At 43.4% G+C, this 14,641-nt stretch overlaps 1 protein-coding gene across 2 annotated transcripts in view; it reads left to right on the plus strand.

Moving 5' to 3' along the window:
• Nucleotides 1-14,641, plus strand: part of adka (adenosine kinase a) — a 154,589-nt gene that overhangs the window by 104,651 nt on the left and 35,297 nt on the right. The gene's annotated exons all lie outside the window — the stretch shown is intronic.

The following is a 14,641-nucleotide window of genomic DNA, read 5'->3' on the forward strand; positions in this document are numbered from 1 at the left end:
ACGTAATTCTATTCCTACAGTGAATTTGCCCGCTTTATCGACCGTAATATGTTAATGATTGACAGTTTCTCTAAATTTGGTGAATCCTTTTCAGAGAGTGCTACATTGTCGTGCCTCCCTTCTGAAACAAACTGGACAGATGCTCACCATTTGTACATAAATGCCACATCTTGCCCTCTCAAGCAGGAAGTGCTTGTCTGCATGTCCCATCCTCACCAATTTAGCCCTTCTTCTCCCTCCTTCCTCCTCTCCCTCCCACCCTCTCCATCTCTCATGTGCAGTAAAAAGCATCCCCATCGTAGGATTCGGGCTCTAATTAGTAACCCTTTGAGTTGAAGAGTGTGAAGCAGGCAGATGTACGGCAATGGATGAATGAAAGGGAAACGGATACATGCGCTTGTTCTCTGAGCTTTCGCTGCTAAATTGGCTCTGATGAATCCCATTTTGCAGCACAATTAGATTAGAGAAAGGAAGCTGAAATCAGTGTGGGGCTCTGAAATCAGTATGACGCGTCCTTGATGAAGCCTTTATTGAAACAAGTATGACATAATCGGGATTGGTGAGGCCCTGATATCTGCTGAACCCTATTCATCACCTATAGACCTCTTTTTAATCGAGGACGTTCACCCTGCCTAGAGATTAGGCCTCAGTATGAAAGATACACATGCTTATCCGTTCATAAATAAACCAGAGCAATTTGAGATGTATTATATACAAGTGGATGTAGCTAACTCCGATTTGGAGATGTGAACTGGCCCTGAGGGAAGCAGCCTTTTACACAATGGCTTCAGTCTGTAACACTCCACTAAATGCTCACAAATTGGCCAAGGGACTGGTGTGGATTAAACAACTGCACCTACAACTCCCATTACACAGTAGGCACATACATCCATAGAAGAGCTCGTGCTCAGTCCACTGTGGGCTGTTCGCTATTATAAGCACTGCTGTATAAAATGCTGACTTCCAAGGGGATGAGGCATAGACTTGAAGCGAAGCCTTAGCCTGGTGCTTTAAAAAATTAACAATGGAGAGGTCTTAAAAACATGAAGTTCGAACGATGAACCGATGAAGCCTGTTGGGTTCGTGTTGAAATGTTTTTAAGATTAAACCACAAGTTCAATCCCTTTGATCCACTACTCTACGTCTTGGTCAAAACAGGCATCTCGGATACCGTACAAGCAAACTATACGACCTTGAGGCAAAAGAAACACTGATGTGCTTTGCGTTTGCTCTGGAAAGCATGTTGTGGATGCCACGCATGCTTAATGTCGCTGGCCGGGCTCCGTATATGTGCACTTGGGCTTGACACACCTCCTCAGGGAATCCGCTATGGATACTATAGCAGGAGTTGGCAGAGAAAGATCAAGATTGAATGAAGTTGGGGTTTGTAATTCCTTCGAAATGTAGTTCTGTGATTCGTGGTGGTAGATATAACACCGAAGCAGCAGACAAGAAGATAAGGCATCGTTATTAGAGAATGATAGGAAAGTATGGTCATGAGGGTGTGTAGTTGTGCGTCTGACAGTGCTATACACTCTCAGACAAAGAAAAATATACTAAACTGTACCGTTCCTTGGATCCCTCAGGGGTATCGCTTTCATACGGTTATCTTACGTTTATCTTTTGTACCTTGTAGCTTTCACCTAGAAATGTGAACATCTTTCAAAATCATTTCAAGTACCTAACTGGAACATAATTCATTTTTAGAGTAAAGCGGTAAAGGTAAACTACATGCACCTTTCTAGGTAAAAGATTTAAAAGGTGTACGCTTGAGTGTCCCACCCGAACAACCAGGAGCGGTATGGGTTTGAGAGTATATGGTCCAGATAGCGATAGCTATATGATGCACATGGATTAGGTGTTTCAGCCTTGAGCTTTGTTGCCTCTACAGTCCATGCATAATGCTCTTTTCGCACTGTGCAAGGGCTGAATAAATACAATTTGCACATCATTTGGCTAACACAGTTGTGTTGATCTAACTTATTTTCCTGCTAGTGATGCAATTCAATTTACAAACCAAAGATGCTGTAGCCTGAAAATGGAACATGTCACCAGCGTTAGTGATGCACTAAGCTCAGTACACAGTTGTCCTCTAACAGAGTGTTGATTATAGTGTAAAGCATAGGGAGGGGAAAACTCCTACCTCCTACTCACATTGGCTTTTTACTGCTTTGTGTCACAGTATTGGCACTATATTGAATGGAAAGGTTATCCCAGTGAAGATGAATCTCCTCATTCTTCAGAGCTGATTGACCCACATGTCCAACAAGAGGTAATCCAGAGTTATTGTTACTTCAGTGGATCACAGGATCACAGAAATACCCGTATTAGTTTCGGAATATGTATTCCTGTGTATTATGTGCTCCAAATTTACTCTGTAATTTGTGTGTTTGCACATACGTGGAGATGGATTTTATTGTAAGCACTGCTGTACTGTAATAAGAAGAAAGCCATGCCAGTTAAAGCCCCTCTTTGGACCTGTGTTGCCTTTAGAAAATGGTGAGAAGTTCCTCTCTTCCTTCATGAAGTGATAAAGCCAGGTGCCTGTAAGGATTACATTGGCTAAGCCCTTATCACCCCAGAAAACTCACTGCCGGCTTCAGCATGCCTGCCCTCCAAAATCAAGAGGAAATATTCCTCTTTTAAGTGCTCTTACTCCCATTGAAAGTCATTACTAGGCCAGAGGAGGACAGGTCTTTTTTTTTTTTTTTTTTTTTTTTTTTTTTCCCCCCCTCTTCTTTTTTTTTTGTACTGCTAGGCCATATTTTAATATTCAGAGTGGTGCGGGCGGCTGCCAGAGGAGTGCTGTGTAACACGCTGTGGCATATGTCATTCTGTTCATTAGAAAAAAAATTCTCAGGAAAGAAAGGTCTTCAGGATATCTCGTATCTCGTTATTCAGATATGGCTACCAGGAACATTTTGTTCATCTTGACTCTGAACTAATGCTACAAAAATGAGTTTTCGTTTCTAGTTCAAAGTTCGACGCTGTTAGGTGAATGTTAACTCTACAATTACTGACTTGATGACTAGCAAATGGTGGAAGCACACTGAGAGCGGTGCATACTTTGTTAGACAAAGCTGACTCATAATCTGTCATAAAGAGATCAGATATTAGAATGAAATAATTTCCACATAGCCTGCCCTATGTTCTGCCTTGATCACAATGCAGCCTGGACTGAAATGTGCTGAACCTGTGGTTTTGGGGGGGAGGGTTTGGACTGAAATGCTCAGGGACATATGAATACAATTCAGAATTTAAAAAAATTTAGGATGTCATAAAATTTTATGTACTGCTTTTGAATGTTTGGTTCCTTTGGGAGCTTATGTAGAGACATATTTGTTTCCTGTCAACTGTGAATGGGTGGGGCTAACTAGCGCTAAAGTAAATATTTGGGGCAAACTTGCTGTAAAGTGAATGGGTGGAGCTAACCTGCTGTAAAGTGTATGGGTGGGGCTAACTTGCTCTAAAGTGAATATTTGGGGCTAACTTGCTGTAAAGTGAATGGGTGGAGCTAACCCGCTGTAAAGTGAATGGGTGGAGCTAACCCACTGTAAAGTTAATGGGTGGGGCAAATTTGCTGTAAAGTGAATGGGTGGAGCTAACCCGCTGTAAAGTGAATGGGTGGGGCTAACATTCTGTAAAGTAAATGGGCGGGGCTAACTGTGTGGGCAGCTGTGGCTCAGGTGGTAGAGCGGGTTGTTCACTAATCGTAGAGTTGGCAGTTTGATTCCCGGCCCACATTGACTCCACATACCGAAGTGTCCTTGGGCAAAACACTGAACCCCAAGTTGCTCCCAATGGCAAGCTAGTGCCTTGCGTGGCAGCTCTGCTACCATTGGGGTGTGTGTGTGTATGGGTGAATGAGAACCAGTGTAAAGCGCTTTGGAACCACTAAGGTTAAAAAGCGTTATATATGTGCAGACCATTTACCATAACTTGCTGTAAAGTGAATGGGTGGGGCTAACCTGCTGTAAAGTTAATGGGCGGGGCTAACCTGCTATTACCTGATGGACTGGAGAGTAAGTAGAACATTAATAAAGTTTACAAACTGTATTAAACTCTGTTTATTTCAGAAATCCAATGAACATTTGTGTTTCCCCTTTATTTCTCTTCCCTTTCTTTGTACCTACTTTTTTTTCCCTTGCTCTCCAAGAGAAACTCCTCTTCCAAGTGTCCATCACACAGCTATGGTAAGAAAGAATTGGGCTTTTTGAAGTTTCATTGAGCACTCTATTAGGGTAGGAAGCACTGCTCTGAGTAGGCTAGAGTTTGTCCCTCATTAGGCTGTGCTTCCTGACAGTGTTTGCTGCTCCTCCACCACGATAATCAATCCTCTTTGTGGTGACCACTCCAAAGGAGCCCTCATTATCTGCCTCCATCCTATTGATTATGGTGATGAAGAATACGTTGCCATATTAGTTGCGCCAAGCACTCTGTCTCTGTTATGTGTTATGTAGTCATATGTATTAACAGGGGAGAAATTGGTTTGAGCCGAGCAGCTCTCCGATTCGGTTATAATCACCAAACAACTTGGAAGGAAGCAAGGAAATAATGCTCCTTTTATTTTTGAATACATGATCCTTTTGAAATTGGTTGAGAGTTTTGAGAAAGGTATAAAGATATCAAGCATGAGACGTTTAGACAGAAAGCTGCCTTTTAAAAGGCCACCCATTAAACTTAATATTGAAGATGGTAGAATCAATAAATTGTTTCATTTAGTTTGTAATATTTTTTTTTCCCAGGGATTAAGGAGCAATGGCGAGAAGTTAAATTTCACAGCTCCAGAATTGGATCGACAGGCCGCCTTCTCTCATGCTTTCTGAAAGGCTTCAGTAAATTTAAGCTTTCTCTGGATTTTGTACGTTGCTCAGCACAGATTGCCTTAAGTGGCTTAGGGCAATTGCAGTCGCTTGGTTGAGACAGAGAGATGCACACACACGGAGAGAAGAGAGCGAGAGAGAGAGGGCAGGAAGGGAAGAGAGCATTTAGCCATGCAATTACAGTCAGAGTGGCTCCATGAATCCTCTCTCTGTCCCTCCCTCATGCTCATTTGCTCTCACTTTCTTTCTCAGTTGGAGGATACTCATCCATGCTGTTACACGGCTCTCGCGTACAGCATGGATGACTTTCGCCCAGCTGTTCCACCAATCAGAATCTGAAGCTTGCTCACCTCTCCATGTGGCATCAAGACATGAAACCTTCCATATGCTCCTCTCATACTGTGTTCGCCAAATGTGAAACGTGTGTACGAATGTCCTGAAAAGCTGTTACACATATGTCGTCATTAAGACTTTTGAAAAGCGTCGGTTTCCTAGCCTTTTGACGGATAGCTTTTCTTAAACATACTCCTCATTAAAAGTTGTAATCAAGTCGGCGGATTGAGAACGAGCGATGAGAGCAGTCGTTGCGTCCGTACTCCGGTCTCATGGGTGACATCCTGTAGAGATTCATGTCCAACGGCTCTAAGGGCACACAGTCTCGCGCCTTGGCCACCACACTCTAATTACCATGGCCTTGGCAGATCAATCCCCGATCTATTTTATTTATTTATTTTTCTCCCCCCCCCCCCCAACTGCACGAGCGTGTCACTATAGCTGTGTGTCTTTCCATTAACTCGCTCAATCATGGGGTGCTGATGAGACAGGGCACAGTGTGCCTTTCTTATTGGCCCAGGTCCAAGGCCTCGCTAATATAATCCTCTCCATCGATTACATTCTGTTGACTTTCAGGAGATTTTTATTTATTTATTTAATTTTTTTTTTTTTGTCGAGGAGTAATTAGGATCCTCCCATCCCCCAGCTGTTCACCGGGAGTCGAGCGCGTCGATGCGCGCACACCTCGCTCCAGCCTTTTCTCATGCTGTCGCTTATCGTTAATGACATTGAGCTCGTTTCATTATGGTGTTGTGTTCCGTACAGCGCCGAGCCTGACATTTTCATGAACTCTGTTTGAAAATTCGCATCTTAAAATAGTGAGGAATAATGAGAGCGTTCTGTGCCGACGTCCGTGTCCTAATTTGCGAATCCTGATTGTGCTGTAACCTTATTACTATTCTGGCAGGAGTCAGCAGTCAAACGCTTCAGCATTAGGAAACGAGTAAATGAGAAATAACAGCCTACAGATTTGCCCCTTTGCAAAGCTATTCCAGGTGATAACACCTTAAGTATCATTCAGATGAATTTTAATTGAAAGCAGCGTCGATCATCATTGCCTGTTATCGCAATATTACAAGAGCTTCATTACATTTCCAAAACACCCTAGGTGGGAGAACAGGCGAGGACATGTTGCATAATTACATGTGTCTGGGAGCCGGTGGCGTGTGTTTTGAAAGGATAATTGCCCCGAACGGCCTGATGAAGCCGCCATGGTGGGTGCGGTGCTGCAAAAGTTTTGCCACCCACTAAGAATGCGTGGGCCATCATATTTTCTCTCTCTCTCTCATCTCTAATTTCTTACACAGCCTAATTTACTCAGTTGACTTTTACACTCGCCAAACGTCCGCAGTTCTTGCCCTTCCCTGAGAGATTCTTATAGCTCTGACAGAGAAGTACGACTTTTTCCTATTCATCTCCTCCTGTTTAATGAAGAAGCTGTATACAGCGCAGGACAGTAATGAACCGGCTGTCAGGGTTCAAAGCTCAAGTTCAAGGTGACCGCTAATGTCGTTTGAAATACTGTCCCGAGTTAGAGAGGAGTGCGTTTTTTTTGTTGTTTGTTTGTTTAGTTTTTTTGTTTGTTTTGTTTTGGGGTTTTTTTTTTTTTAAAAAAAGATCTTAAATATAGTGCTTGACTGCTTCTTTGTGTTTCCTCTTTTCATTTGTTTTGACTCGTTGGCCTGGGATAACCTCCATCACCAGCATTCTGTGGCGTTTAGACGTAGCCTGGCTGCAGTGTGCTTTTGTTTTATAGTCATCTTGGAGCAGGCCAGGCCTAACATTAGCCGTCCGCTAATGTTTACATAATGGATGTCATGTTGGCGCAAGGAGCGAGGTCCATGAAAACACACTAGCTCATGGAGAGTAACACACTTCACCCAGCTTTGCTTAACCATTTAAGGAGCTTGACCTAGATTTTATACATGACCGTTTGAGTAGTTTTCCCTATACTTTCTCACTCTCTCTCTCTCACTCACTCAGACTTGTTAAACCTGATTTCTTTGGTTCTTCACATTCAAGCAAGAAGTGGGTCATTTACACTACCGTGCTTGCTGTGGACTGAGTGTTATTACAACGAACTCTCAGATCCCAGTATAGAATAGCCGTCTGTTGACCGTGTGTGTGTGTGATTTGCATCTCTGGCTTTGCCTTTATGAATGACTGATGGTGTTATCAAACCCTCGTGCCCACACTAACTTCCATCATCAGGCGCTGACAGGAGTTGTGGTTGTTGATATTTACTTCAGGGGCTCTCTCCACAGGTGCAGTCAGATGATTATTTAAGCAGCCATGAATCATTAATGGCCCACTTTTGCATGCACTCTTATGTTTCGAAGGAGCGCCTTCCAGCGCTGGGTGTGCAGGATCTCGAAACGTGCTACGGCGCGGCTTCTGTTTCCCTGTTAAGCCCTGACTACAGCTTGAAACCGTGCATCGAGTTTGACAGCCTCCACACTGCACTGGATGTGTTTACACATTTGTTCCCTGCACCGTTTGAATGGGGTTTGACAAGCTTGAAGAGAGAGTGTGTGAGTGTGTGTGTGCAGGATTAATAAGCTTAATGCTCCTTTGGAAAGGCTGAGACTTATGTCCAATATGTATCCACTTAAATCCGGTGGGTCTGCAGTTGGGGACTTGGCTGATGCTTCTATAGTATTTGGCATCGCTGCTGTTTCATCTCCACAGCGCAGATTGTTGATCGGCCATACTGTAACATCGGAACGAAAGAACAAGCCATTGGTACACTTTAGCGATTTCTCAATCACAGTCTCATTGAGTTCACTGGAGTTGCTAATTACTTACCAGTTATTTTCTTTCTGACATGACATCTAGACGTTTTACCGCTACGGTATGGAGTGACATCCCCACAGTATAATCATTCCTTTAAGACGGTGCTATAGTAACAGTTTACACACATCTGCCTCTGTTTTCTAATGTTGACTGCAACATTGTCCCAACATGGCATCTGTTTCCAAACTGATGTGCTAAGCAGACTGTGCGACTCATCGAGGCGAGCCTTCAACAGCGTTTTCAATTTACCTCTCAAACTCCTCCCATGCTGAGGAGCAGGATGGATGTGCGTGCTGCCTCGTCAGGTGCCTCTTTGTCTTGTCCAATGCATCAAGCCTTTTTTTTTAATTTTTTTTTTTTTTCTGGTCCCAACAGCAGGTGAAAATCTAATTATACCAGGATGACAAGAGGAGGTGAGCTGTTGCCATATTTTAGCAGCTCTTAATTGTGTGCTAAAGAATCTGTCTCGTGCGTTCACTCCCATGCCGCGATGCACGTTGGAAAAAATATTAATGAAACAAAAAAACGCTGCTCTCGTAAACAGTCAAAGAAAGCACACTCTCGTTTTGGTTTTGTTTGCAGCTCCTGCTAAGCTTAGTTATCACTTGTATATTATTCTTTGTCATGTTGAGAGACAGGAGGACATCCAGCAAAGAAAACACACACACACACACACACACACACACACACACACAGACTGTAAAGGTAGTACATTCTGAGCAGCCCGTTACTCTGGGGTTTTGTCTTTTGAAGAATCCGGATCTTTGCTGATTTATTATATACATTAGTCCTGGCATGTCCAGGCTTTAAGCTTTTAAACATTATGTCTCCTCTAGAAGCTCCTCACTACTTCTCCCCCGCCACCATCTTTGCTTTCCTTTAGCCGATTTTGGTAACGGCACTCAACACATTAGACAAGCTGGAGTTTAAGCCATTGATCTCTCTGCCTGTGCAGAAATCCAGCTCTTCTAATTACAGGAACCCCAGTGGACCCCTGTGAGCGTTGCGATGCCCATCACTGTTAACCTCCTGATAGGGTTAATGCCTCAGGTTTGAGGCCCTCCTGCTTTCACCTTTTCCAGCAGCTAATGTGCTGCCGTGCCAGTGTAATTACGACCTGTCTTATGGTAGTGCAAATGAGCGCTCTGGGCCTGCCTCCCCCAAGCTGCAGAATAACACACTCCACCTGAAGTGCCAGAGCGGAGCGGAGTGGGCGAGGACGGATGGCTTTCCTTAATGGAGCGCCGTGTGTGTGTGTAAGCAGCTAATCGTGTCATGCGCCGCAGCCCAGATACATGTCAGCTTAATGGAAGCACTGATTATTTATTTATGGACATTATCGCTAAATTGCTGATTACATATTTTTCTAGTGTCTAATTTCTTTACACTGTCATTTTTAAGCTTGAGGAGTGTGTCAGCTCTTCAGAAAAATTGATTTTTTTTTTCCCCTTCCCTTTATGGCTATTAGAGATGAATATAATAGTCTACCTCTCTCTGGAGGAGAGTGCTTAAGTCATCCAGTAGATGAGACGTGCTGTACCTGCACGTGCCGTTGTTCAGGACGGCCTGATTTCCTTTGTGGATTAAACACGATGACCCCGAGTGTAAACCCAATGTCAGTTATCACAGACACCATCAGCACCTCTTCTGTCTCTTGCTGTCATAGTCCTATCTTACTGAGCTGACATTCTCCTGAGAGATTTTCTGATATCCGACATGTCCACTGGACAAACCGCTTCCAGTGAAAAGCTATAATCACATAATCACTCGTGATCTGGACGCTGCTGTGTCATAATAGAGCGATCTCGATCAGCTGCAGACTTTCCTTTTGGCTTTTCATTGAGAGAGGTACATTTAGGTACATTTTTCTGGCTTGACTGGTAAATGTCAGGGGGTTTTGTGAGGGACAGTGTGTGCGTTTTAAAGGACTTGGCAAACTTGTTGAGCTTTCATGTCACAGACCCTGTACCGTTAATCCGAGCCGCATTAGATAAGGCTCTGTAGAACATGCTTCTATAGACTGGTAAAGAGGAACCAGATGCTGCGTGGACTACGAGGAGTCTGGCGGAGGGGCGAGCTCTGAACATCAAACAAATCCTCCGAGGCTTTGGTATGCCGAATCCTGCTGCTCTTCTCTATTAAAATGGATTTATCATCTGTTTTATTGGGCTAATTGACCCTCGCAAAATGAAACCAAATGGAAAATATGCTCATGGGGCGAAAAGTAGTCTTTTATATTTGATAAAGGTTGTTTTGTTTTTTTTAATTTATCTGAATTATTTATTTATTTATTTTTACGCCTTTTAACTATTTAAGTAGTCTCCTAGCTATCGTATCATCGCGTTACACAGCCCCATTTAACTGCCCGGTATCTCTCGATTATATCAGGTGATTGACTCAGCCAGCAAGACTCCACTCTATAGCAATGTGTTTCTATTTGTCGATGACAATCATCCACTCCAGTCCAGCGAGGGAGCGACTTCCAGCAGTGCATTACTCTGTAAAGATGGCCGGTACAATAGGCAGGTGTCAGGTCAGTGCAATCAGCCAGGAGCACAGCATGTATCGATCCTTCCAGCAGCACTCTAACCCATATAAAGGCAGCTTATGACAGCATGCGAGAGAGGGCAGCTCTTCACAGCTCAGCCCGGGTCAGAGCGCAGAGGAGCGGCCCAGGAAAAACCTGTCAGCACATGAGCAAAGAGTGTTTAACACAGGGGTGGAGAGCGCTAAACACAGGCCTTTGAAGAGCTGGAATAAACTGAAGCAGATGTCCAGTGAGTAGGACGACTGTGTGTGTGTGAGCTGGAGTTTATTTATCTTAGGTAGATGGATTTATTGACGACTGACTGCACTGATACATTGTGCATACGTCATGCTTTCTGAAGTGCCTGAGGTCTTTGTTTTTTGTTCTGTTCTGAAAATGATGTCCAGAGCAACTTTTTGAAAGTGCGAGTCTGCTTGTGGCAGTTCCAAAGCAGTACTGGTGCTCTGAACTTCCCGCACACTTCCTGCATGCTTCCTCCCCACGAGCCTGTGAAGTGCCAGAGAAGCGACCGAGTCGAGCACAGACGGGAAGAGGAGTGCACGTCCATTAAAGCAGTCTCCTTCTGGTCAGCTCTCCAACTTCACTTCAAGCGGTGTAACATTAAAAATACAGGGGAACTTTTCTTTCTTTCTCCCCCATACCCCCCCCACACACACACACACACACACACTTGACGTGCACACATCACAGCCTAGGTGTGCTAATGATATGAGAAGTCCAGACACACACCATTAGTTCAGCTCAGGCAGCCTTCAGAAGTCCCCTGCACCCCAAAGGGCCTCGTTCTGTCTAACCATCCTTATGTTTGTCTCCAGAGATCCATTTCTACATGGTTCCGTGGCTGACGCTTTTCAGCTTACAAAAAGACAAAGCTTCCTCGTAGCAGGCGAGCAGTAAAGATTTGCATCAGACTCTGGACTTTGTCCCTGCAAATAGCAAACCGTTGTTATTTTTATTTTATTTCATTTAACCTTTATTTAACCAGGGTAGTCACACCGAGATAAATATCTCTTTCACACGCGAGCACCATAGTTACCGCAGACAACACGGGGCATAACAGGTTCCACTCAAAAACAGCAGTGCAGAATCATTGAAAAGACGACCTATTATACTGAAACAATTTCCTTCTAAACAGCTGCGAATCTGATCATGAGATTAATTGCATTCATTGCAAGTTTCCGTAAGGCATTCCAAATTTGCATTTGTAATTACTTTTGAATTAAAAAAAAAAAAGGAAACTATGCCAATATTTTATATCACCCCACCACCAAACAAACAAACAAACAAATAAATAAATAAATGTAAATCCATATTCTACTACAGGATCCAAAACATCAGCAGAGTAGATTGAAAAGAAGTTTGGCTTCCACACCTGGGCAGTGTATATATGGGTGGGGGGAAAGGTGGGGCAGGGTTTCTCTCCAGGATATGAAAGAGAGTATTTACTCTCTTTACTCTGGGTTTTTTTTCCCCCACTTTTGGAAGCGTTAGGAACTGACCTCAATAAAATTTTCCTATTATTTTCTCCTGTTTATTGTATTATGTTTGTTTGAAATGCAAATAAAAAGAGATGCACATGTGTATATACATCCCTTGATGCTTCTCTGACTAATCCCTTCCTCGATGACTTTTGATGGAAGAGCTTCTCCAGACAGAATTCTGGTTATGCCATCTATCCATCCATCCCTCCATGCATGCATTTTTCTGTACCGCTTATCCTATATAGCGTCACAGGAAGCCTGGAGCCATCCCAGTGGCCCATTTTTAATAACAGATTTAATAGTGGATTTTTTTAAATAACAAAACCCTGGTTGATCATTTTCCTGACTTGTTTTGATAGTTCCTTGGTTTTCATGATGCTGTTTGTTTAGGTATGTTCTCAAACAAACTCTGGGTTCTTCCAGGACCGGGTGTATTTACATTGAGATCACGTGAGACTTTATTTGCACACAGCTGAACTCCATGACTTCTGATGGCAACTGGTTACACCAGAGCTAAAAAACACTAATTTAAGAAAACCACTACTTGTACGGTTTTCTTTCTTATTTCTAAATCATTCTGCGAGTTAGATTTGAAGGGGGGCCGGCAGGCGGCACGGTGGCTTAGTGGTTAGCACATTTGCCTCACATCTCCAGGAGTATATGTTCGATTCCCGTCTCCGCCCTGTGTGCGCAGAGCTTGTATGTTCTCTCCATGCTTCGGGAGCTTGTCCTCTGGGTATTCCAGTTTCCTCCCCAAGTCCAAATACATGCATTGTAGGCTGATGGGCATTTCCAAATTGTTCCTAGTGTGGGAGTGTATACAGTTGTGTGTACACCTTTTCCAGGGTGCCCCCGCCTTGTACCCCAGGATAAGCTCCAGGCTCCCCGTGACCCCATGTAGGATAAGTGGTAGAGAAAATGGATGGATATCGATTTTTGTTTTTATTTCAATATGATTTGACTATTTTGTGTCGATTCATAACATGTAATCCCATTTCAGTTCCAAGTTGTAATGCTACAAAATGTGGAAAAGTTCAAGGGGTGTGAATACTTAGGCAACACATTGTATCTGCTTGACATGGAGGAATTTTAAGTATTAAAAAAAAAAAAAAAAAGCCTTAGACCTATTCATAATACAGGAACGTATATGAATGTAACACACTAAATGTTTCGTGTCTTCGTGCAAACATGTAATCGCGTGTTTTATATCTACAGTATAATATGTGGAGTCTTCTTGCCCTGGCTAAGCTTCTCGAGACGTCCTTATGATATCTTTGCCAAGGAGGGTTTCTAAGCCATATTATAGGTATCAGCGATGATAAATTTTCCTGACAGCTTTGTTGGAAATCTTCAGCAACATGCTTTACAGCACAGACTTGGGGAAAGAAAACAAGGCCGTTTTTGTCATGACGAACAACTATAGATATTTCCCATAATGTTCTCCCACTTAACGCATTCTGTTGTAGGCCCTGCAGCCAGACAGCGCTTTTTTTTTTTTTTTTTTTTTTTTTTTAAAATCCCTCTGGCGAACGGCGTAAAAAGCTGACACAGTCACAGTAAACACATGAAGGTCACGTCTCTCCTCTTTCCACTCTCAGCCACAAAAGCCTCATCTGTTTTAATGGAGTGTTCTCAGAGCGCCTGTGTTAGCCTGTGTAAAAGCACTAGTCTCTCCATGATGCACCCTTTGCTTATTCTCTCATTCGGCCTATTGTGTTCCCTCCCGCTTTTTCTCTCCCCCTCCTTCCCTCGTGCTCTCTCCTATACAGTGCCTCTGAATTATTCTCAGTGCAAGATGAACTGTATCGAAGGTACAAGGCCAGCATTTGGTTTCAGGTTTAAACGTGAAGGTGTTTCCTTACCTGCTTCGTATTCATTCTCACAATGGCCCGAGTAGACTCTCTTGTTTCTCAGTAAGAAGAGTCCAGACAAGACCTTTGTTTTCCACTTCATCAGATGCAAGTATGCTTTTTTTTCTTTCTTTCTCTCCCCCCCTTTTCTTCTTTCCCTCCTCCTAGAACAAGGGCTGGAGAGCAGCCATGTCTTTGCTCTCAGACGGCTCTCTTAGGCCACGCTAAGCCACTGAGAGGGGAAATCGCTTCATGTGTTTGGACTAGCTCTCTTCTGCTTGACTGCAGTTCTGATACAGTCGGGGTAATTCAGCGTGCTAAACAGTTTTTTTAGCAGAGTTAAAATCCCGACAAACAAACTGCTCTGTGTAAAAGCTAGTGATCTGTACTGTGTCCTATTGGCACAATCGCATCAAACACTGGACATTTATTGTTTTTTTGTTTTTTTTGTTAAGTGCACCTGTTTTGTGTGCTTACACATAGTGCTCTGTTTCTCCTTTCCCGTTTAAAAGCGGCCTCTTGGCCAGGCGTGAGTGTGGTGTGTAAGCGGTCTTCAGGGACTATGGCTAACCGTGCCGGTTTCCCTGCATGCAGCGCTTGGCCAAGGTGCCCTTTGTTTTATTGGATAGTCTCCGTGACCTCTGTGTGATCTCTGATGGAAGTGCTGCTGTAATTCTGGACTTCATTTTGTCATCGTTCCTTCTTATCTCCTAAAGCGTTAATCCTATTTGCGCCTCATCACGCAGTCCATTATATCAACCTAAACGCTGTTTACTGCTTTCCAATGTAGACGTTGTTTTCTCGTGATTGTCT

Source organism: Ictalurus furcatus, chromosome 3 (assembly GCF_023375685.1).
Source record: "Ictalurus furcatus strain D&B chromosome 3, Billie_1.0, whole genome shotgun sequence".
In the NCBI taxonomy this organism is placed as follows: domain Eukaryota; kingdom Metazoa; phylum Chordata; class Actinopteri; order Siluriformes; family Ictaluridae; genus Ictalurus; species Ictalurus furcatus.